Source organism: Scomber scombrus, chromosome 3 (assembly GCF_963691925.1).
Source record: "Scomber scombrus chromosome 3, fScoSco1.1, whole genome shotgun sequence".
NCBI lineage: Eukaryota > Metazoa > Chordata > Actinopteri > Scombriformes > Scombridae > Scomber > Scomber scombrus.
Genome location: NC_084972.1, coordinates 2,802,080 through 2,810,358, shown reverse-complemented (window position 1 = coordinate 2,810,358; position 8,279 = coordinate 2,802,080).

Genomic DNA, 8,279 nt, shown 5'->3' with positions numbered 1-8,279 from the left:
ATTGTAGAAATGTGGACTCAGAGCTTTCCTGGCTGCAGTTAAAATAGACTAAAACTAGACATAAATGAAGGAATCTCTGAATCTATGAAAAACTGAAGTCCAAAATCATCCAGAATGTGTCTAGAAGAGAAACAGAGAAAAAATTATAATAAGAATGCTGTTCAATTCAGAAATTCACAGAGGGTCATTTTTTTGTTGCTGAGATCATATGGTGCTTCAGACATGTGATCTTGGCATCGGGTACCTGTTGGGTTCACCAAGCTGAATTTCAGACTTTCAGGATATATTTAAAACCACATAGAATGCAATTTTCACTAAGTATGAAAGTATGATCGCAAATGGGGACAATGTGGTTTAGAATGATTTATGATTATATCTCAATTTCAGTACTTACTGGTAAAATACAACGAAATCCCTAATGATATCATTAATGATATCAGTAATTGATGTAGCTACTCTGGATGGAATTACTCTGGCCTCCAGCACCACTGTAAATAATCTTGGAGTTATATTTGATCAGGATATGTCCTTTAACTCCCATATAAAATATGTCAAGGACTGCCTTTTTTCACCTACGTAACATTGCAAAAATCAGGCACATCATGTCTCAAAATGATGCAGAAAAACTAGTCCATGCGTTCTTTACTTCTAGGCTGCACTAAGACTCTCCAGCTGGTCCAGTGTGCAGCTGCATGTTTTCCTACAAAAACTAGAAAGAGAGATCATATTACTCCCATCTTAGCTTTGCTGCATTGCGTTCCTATAAAATCCACAACAGACATCAAGTCCTTCTCTTCAGTTTCAAAGCTATTTATGGTGAGACTCCATCATATCTTAAAGAGCTCATAGTACCTTATGAACCTACTACAACACTGCACTCTTAGAATGCAGGCTTACTTGTGGTTCCTAGTATCTATAAAAGTAGAATGGGAGGCAGACCTTAAAACCTTCCTTTTTGATAACGCTTATAGGACTGGTCAGGCTTGCCTTGGACCAGCCTCCAGTTGTGCTGCTACAGCCATAGATGTCCCATGATGCACTGAGCTCCTCTCACCTCATCCCTCGCATTTCATTAACCTAACTTCTTCCTGTACATGTGCTGTACATATGAAGACTCTGAAGACCATTCTGCTCATTTTCTTCTTATCATTAGTCAATATGTTATTATAAGTTGTATCTGTGCCTCTGTGTGTGTCACTGTCCCTCAAACTCACTCTCTCTCTCTCTTCTGTCTCTCTCTCTCTCAAACCAACTAGTCAAGGCAGATGTTCTGGTTCTGCTTGAAGTTTATTTTCATTAAAGCAAAGTTTTTCATTGCCAAGTGCTTGCTCTTTGGGAAAGTTGAGTATGGTCTAGACCTGCTCTATGTGAAATGTACCTTGATATAACTTTTGATGTGATTTGGTGCTATATAAATAAAAATTGATTGATTGATTGATAAATGAATGTGTACTGGAACAGCATAAAATGGCTTTTGATGGCAATCAATTTGAAATTATTCAGTAGTTTCAGTAGGTTTTCACTGACACTTGATGAGCTTAGTGACAGTGTTTGCTACAGGTCTGCTGACTGAAACATCACTAAAAACAGCCTCCTGCAGCACAATCCACTGATGAATCAATCCCATTGGTGGTTTATAGGAGTGTGACGTCTCCTGACAGACAGTAATAGCACTATTTTTGCTTTCAAAATTATTTTGGCATGTTTACTTTTAGATTTTGTCAAGTCAATTGAGTTAAATAGAGAGGTTTGTTTGGTTTTGTTTTAGTAACTACAAATTAAAATAACTCCACACTGAGCCCGAATCAAGTGTTTTTGATGATGTGACTTACTCACAAAAAAGTCAGGTAATACCTAAAGTTCTAAGGTCATAAAATGTTTATTATGTGAATGATCATAAAATGCCATATCCGAGTTCATCCTTGTAATCCTAAATGACTACAGAATTTATTTGAAGCTGAAACTGTCTTGCTGGTTATATCTTATGTCCACTAGATGGCGGCCTTGTGCATTTTCAATAAATGTTCCAAGTCAGTGGAACAAATGGCTCAAATGATCAGAGTCTAATATTAAAGGAAAGTTTTCTACAGTTGTAAAATACACTCCTTCCAATTCAGCAATAATCAACAATAAAAAAAATTAAACTGATGATTGTTGCCCGGTTAACTAATTAACAAACAAACAAGCAAACAAACAAACAAGAAAAAAACATGTCCATAACTTTCCAAGTTTATTTGGCCTATTACGACAAGCAGTCTAATGATAAAATACTAGTAGTGCAACAAATAGCTCAAATGACCAGACTCTGATATTAAAGCAAGGTTTTCAACTAGAGTTTTTACTGTCGTAAAATACACACCCTACAAATCAGCAACATTTAAGACAACCAAAAAAAGAGAAAAAAATACTACTGATTGTTGCCCAGTTAAAAGAAAACTGTCCATCAAGTTTATTTGGCCTATTAGGACAAGTAATGATCAACTAATAATACTATAACAACTACTACTAATAATGATAAATATGATATTATAATGATTGTAATAATACATATCAACAATATTAATAATAATTACCTTTGAAGTGTGTGAGCAGCTCAGCAGTAGTTCCAAGATATATTCAAACAGGAAGGTGTTTACAGAGGCTGGAATATCACAGATAACTCTGGTCCAGTTAACATGAGACTTGGCTCATCGTGCAGCATCAGGTGGACTCTCAGTTTTGAGGTTTCAGCTTGAAGGCAAACAGAACCCCTCCCTGCACTGGGCCACTGCTGGAGCCTCTCAGCTCTCACAGACCTTTATATGGAGACTCGCCCTCTGATGATTACCGGGAGAGCTGGTCTAACCAAAGTTTCATTTAACATATTTTGCATCAGCGTCAGGTTAAACTGATAGGCATGCACTGTCCTTATATAACCTCCCTCTGTGTGTCACGTACTGTACATGCAATAGGAAAAGTCTTCCTATTTTTAACAATAGCTTCCTTGTGATGCTGCATATTCCCGACAGTCGAAGCAATTACTGCATTATAAACCTGCTCCTGTAGTCTAAATATAAACTCTAAAGAGATTTTCTTCCGTGTAATCATTCCTCCTGTTCATACACACAAGCATGATAATGTAAACTCATTAAACAGGTATAGTAAGTAATACAAGTTCTTAATGTGCCTGTGCTGAGGTCTAAGACCTGTCCTGAAAGGCCTAGATCACTAGATTGAGGTGGAATATGTTTACTCACGTACTGTACTTAAGTAGGCTACAATTTTAAGGTAACTTTACTCAAACTCAGTTTAGTCTCACTGGTGGAGTTTCTTTTTGGATTAAACCCATTGAATCTATTCCTTATTGTTTTAAGTGTTTGTCAGTTTATACAGACATATGCAGTTCTTGAGAAATAATAATCAAATTTTCCCATTCTAAAAATGCACATATTGTACAGGCACTGCACTAGTTATTATTGTTAAACTAGGTTAGCCAGCTGCTGACGGTAGCCTACTGTAGCTTCATATTTAGCACACAGATGTATAACCCCCTAGGAAGAAATTGAATAATCATTTGTTGCAAAATTCCCAACTTTTCCTTTACGGATTCAAACTTAAACCTAAGTAGTTTTAGTTGCTCGATCTTAGCCTCTGAGTTACAATCCTTGATCTGAATGTAACCAAACAGGTCATCTGTATCACAACAACTGAAATTATTACATTTATATGGTAAAAAAGGGGACTGTGTTCAATGTGTGCTGATATTATACAGTACCAGTCAAAAGTTTGGACACACTTCCCTGTTCCCTTAAATGAGAACGTGTGTCCAAACTTTTGACTGGTACTGTAATTCAAATGTTAGGGAAAAAATATTGCTGTCACATATTTTTTTATAAGTGAGTAAGATTTTCAGCAGTTTACAAATGTATATAAGCTGTTGGTTTGTGTTGGTTGTGTGACTAACTAAAACAGAGAATGAAGAGATGTGATCTTTGAGCATTGATAAAATGCGAGATGATGTGAGGACTTCCCGGTTCTCCTTATTGACCTCCATCTTTTGGATGAGCTTCTCCTCCGTCTTCTTGTTAAAGTTGTTGTTCTCCTGACGCACCTTGTGGAGAACCTCCTTCTCTGCCAGCTGCTTCAGCATCAGGGCCTCCTGGGACTACAGCATGGTCGAGAGGACGTGTGTGGTAGAGCAGACACATGGGGTGGAATTAGTATGATGATGGTAGTGATTATGGTAGCTTTTCCTTCTTCACAACTGCAGCACTGATTTTACAGTGGAGTTAAGTAATTTAATACAAAAATCATATCAACTTAATCAACCTTGGTATGTTTAATCTTTAATTAAGTTGCATTATGTTGAGAGAAAACGGAGTAAAACAGAAGTTCATGACAACAAAATGATAAATTAAAAAAACGCAAACAACACACATACAAAGCTGCACACATAACTGTGGCATTCAGTTTTATTTTCACGTGAATTAAATGACATAAAGAGAAGATATGTGTTGTCAAGTCTTGTGACACGTGTTGCTGGAAAAAGAGTACATTTTATCTGGTTTTCTCTGTATTCTTCTGTTGGAATAATTGTATATACGTTATCTCATATGTTGTCTTTATACTTTCTAAAGATGTTATTATCTTGTGCAAGAGTTGTGCTGGCTGACGTAACTGCAGGTCGATGACTCAACCACGATATCAAAAGAGGAACTACAGCCCAACCGCGATATCAAAAGAGGAACTGCAGCCTGACCGCAATATTGACCGAAACCTAATAATAACTAGTTTCCAGGGCGATGTCGAGAAAGAGAACGTCATGGCTAGAATGTTCATGTGTATATGCAAACATATTATCATTACTACATTGTTTCAGTGTGAAATCCCCTCGTTAGAGCAACAACTGTAATGTAACTAGGAAACTCCCTTGTTGTGGAATAAAAAGAGAGGGTTCGGACAGATACGTTTCAGAGCGGGTTGGAGGTAACTGGAGCGTATCTCTGTCCGTTCTCCTTGCAAGTAAATAACTCTAACGCTGTGTCTTGTCTTCCTTTGTCTGATATTTATGATGTTTTAGGTTGACTGAACCTGACATCTTCCTCTCTCTCCTCTCTACCCCAACTGGTCGAGGCAGATGACCGCCCACTTTGAGCCTGGTTCTGCCTGAGGTTTCTTCCTGTTAAAAGCGAGATTTTTCTTGCCGCTGTCGCTAAGTGCTTGCTCATGTGGGAATGTTGGGTCTCTTTAAAATTAAAACCTGAAGAGTTTGGTTTAGAACCTGCTCTATGTGTAAAGTGCCTTGAGATAACTTTGTTGTGATTTGGCGCTATACAGATATAAATTGATTGATTGTTTGAAAAATGCCATTTTAGTGTCAGAATGGTTAGAAGATGTGGCTTGTGGTCCAATATTTACATTAGTGACTATGTGGTGAAAAAATCTGTAATAATCAGTGCTCATGTTCACTTCTGCCATTGGAGTGAATAGACTCAGGACCTGCTGCTAGTGTTCAAAGGGGGTGGGGCAGTGGTAAAAACCCATCTGACTCTATTGGCGCTTTTCCACTACACAGTTTCAGCACGCCTCGCCTCGCCTCGCCTCGCCTCGCCTCGGTACGGTTCCTTTTCCATTACAAAAAAGTACCTACTCAACGTGGGCGGGGTCGTCATAGCACGGCTCCGTTAAACTGCCGTGACTTCGTTTTATACGTGACACAAAACACATAAACAATGGAGGACATTGAGGCAGTGGTGTACTTGCTGCTGTATGAGGCTTTTTGTCTCACACAAAGCAAGAAAATTGAGCCGTATGGCTGTAACTATTATGGTTGTAACGCTGCTGCCGGTAAAATGCCGGGTTTGATTCTTGTGTGGGACGGCTCATGACTCTTCCAGCGACAACTACCAATCAGCGGCCAGCAGTGTGTCGACGTCACATTTTAGTACCGGCTTGGCTCGCTTGGAACCTCACCAGAGCAGGTACTAAAAAAGGACCAGGTACCAGGTACTTTCCCTAGTGGAAACGCAAAAAGAACCGAGGCGAGTCGAGGCGAGTCGTGCTGGAACGGTGTAGTGGAAAAGCGCCATAAGGTTAGGAGGAATTGACAGATTGCTCTGCAAAGGACTGACATGCAGTCATTTAAGTAAATCAGACTTTTATTTGTGTTTGTTGTCTTGTTGTGTTTCAAAATAAAGATTCAACCTTTAAAAAAAATTAGATTTCAAACCTTTCAAAGCTTTTTTTTCAGTTTTCAAACACGCCATGATATTCATCACACATTCTCACAGCTTTAAATGTATGATCTGTAAAATATCTGCTACCTCACAGCACATGATATATCCACAGGTACTGACTTAATGATTTTAATATTTCAATAACCACTTTATGGTTCATAATGTTGTGAATTAAAAACTTGCCACCATCTAAAATTTCAGCACATTCACTCAGTTTATCCCTCGGCTCACCTACTCTATTATGAGTCACTTAATTCGTCTTCAGTTTAGAACAAACTAAACAGGTTTTATTTGTACAGCACAGTCTGTTCTGTTCCATTTGTTATTCACTTGATAACCAAGATTTAATTAGAAATGAAATGTCACTCCTAATTAATAATTAATTAATGCTTGTTTCTTGTATTTGTATTGGCTGCTGGAAAGTCTCCAATCTTGCTTTATGTTGACACCCAGTGTGGATGGATATTACTGTGGAACTTTGAGGATGCTTGACAGCTTAACAGACAGCTTTCATTCATTTACTGCAGGGTTAGAGTTGTTTCATAAATGTATTTTAAGTTTAACTTGTACTTTGAGGTGAAGAGCTTTGCTGGCACTCATTTGAACTCCTTTACAGTGTGTGGAATTATATTTCATTGTCCTGTAATCCATCCATGTACTGTATGTTCAGCAAACAGGTTCTGCCTGAATCTGCACTACAAGTGCATTGCTGCTGCACAGCTGGCTTACCTATGAATTGAGAAAGGCATGTCATTACTTTAATTATAAACTATTACATAACACATTATTTATTATTTATTAAGTTTTATTCTGTATAATTGTATTTTCTGAGTGTCAAAATATCACAAAGAGTAATATAAAGGTTTATATTATAATTGAAAACAACCAAACATTTGGTGTTAGTGATGTTTTGGATGTGACAGACATTGTCAAGGTTACAGAAGTGTTCTGAAGACTACTACAAGCGAAGAGTTGAACTCTGTTGATGTTTAGATTAGGGAGGGACTGGGATTAAAAAGCGGCCCTGGACTTTCTCCCTATAGGCCCACCACCCAGTCACACACAAACAGTCACTAACAGGGTTGTCCTGATATCTCTTCACAATATTAAATATTATACCAAACAATATTATACCACATATTATACCAAACAAGGTATTTGCAGGAAGTAACATCACAATACCAATTAACTACTTAATTGTACAATTCTGCTGTGATTAATTACTATCAATTTCTTTCTTATAATAATGAAGCTGTATACAAACAAACCCCAGGCTTGTAGTCTATGTTAGGCTAAGTGTTAGCTCATAGCCCACCATGCAAATGACAGAGAGACAAACAGCGCTCAGATGGAAGACTTGAATTCCCCAAACTTTTGGTTAAATGAGGAGCCTTATCAACCCCTTTCCCCACTCAATAGCATGAGTGATAATGGATGTTTTAGGTTTTCCAGTTTCATTCAGGGCCATGATCTGTTATCAACCTGCAGAACTGAGCTCGCTATAAGGACGAGATGAAATCGTGGTCACCATTTTTAGCGCGTTTATTTATTTATTTTTTCATGTTAGCTTGACAGCAAGATTTAACACCTTAATTTTAACAGCACTAAACAGCATTGTAATTTTCATCATCATATGCAAACCCAGTTGATAAAAGCTGACTATGTTGTTGCCTAAGAGAGGAGTCAATGGCAACCTGAATGAATGTAGCCTAATATTTAGTGTCTCTGTGTGCCTGGCACTTATCAGTACCTCTGCTGTCTGTCCCTCATCATGACCAGCCTATGGGTGCTCATCAGGTTCAACTTCCCCCTGGTCCTCAGCACTTTTGCTGGGTGAGTCAGTGCTGTGATTCAGTGATTGGTTTAGACCATCTGTGTCCAGTGTTTTCTACAGCACTGCAGTATAACAGAACTAGTCCATTCATTTAAAGGAGTAGTTCAACATTTGGTAAATATATTTATGTGGTTCCAAATGTTGAACAAAGTGACTGAACATTGACAGTTAAAGGAGTAACTGAGAATTTGGGGAAATACATCATGTACTGGAGTCAAAGTGGTTAGCTT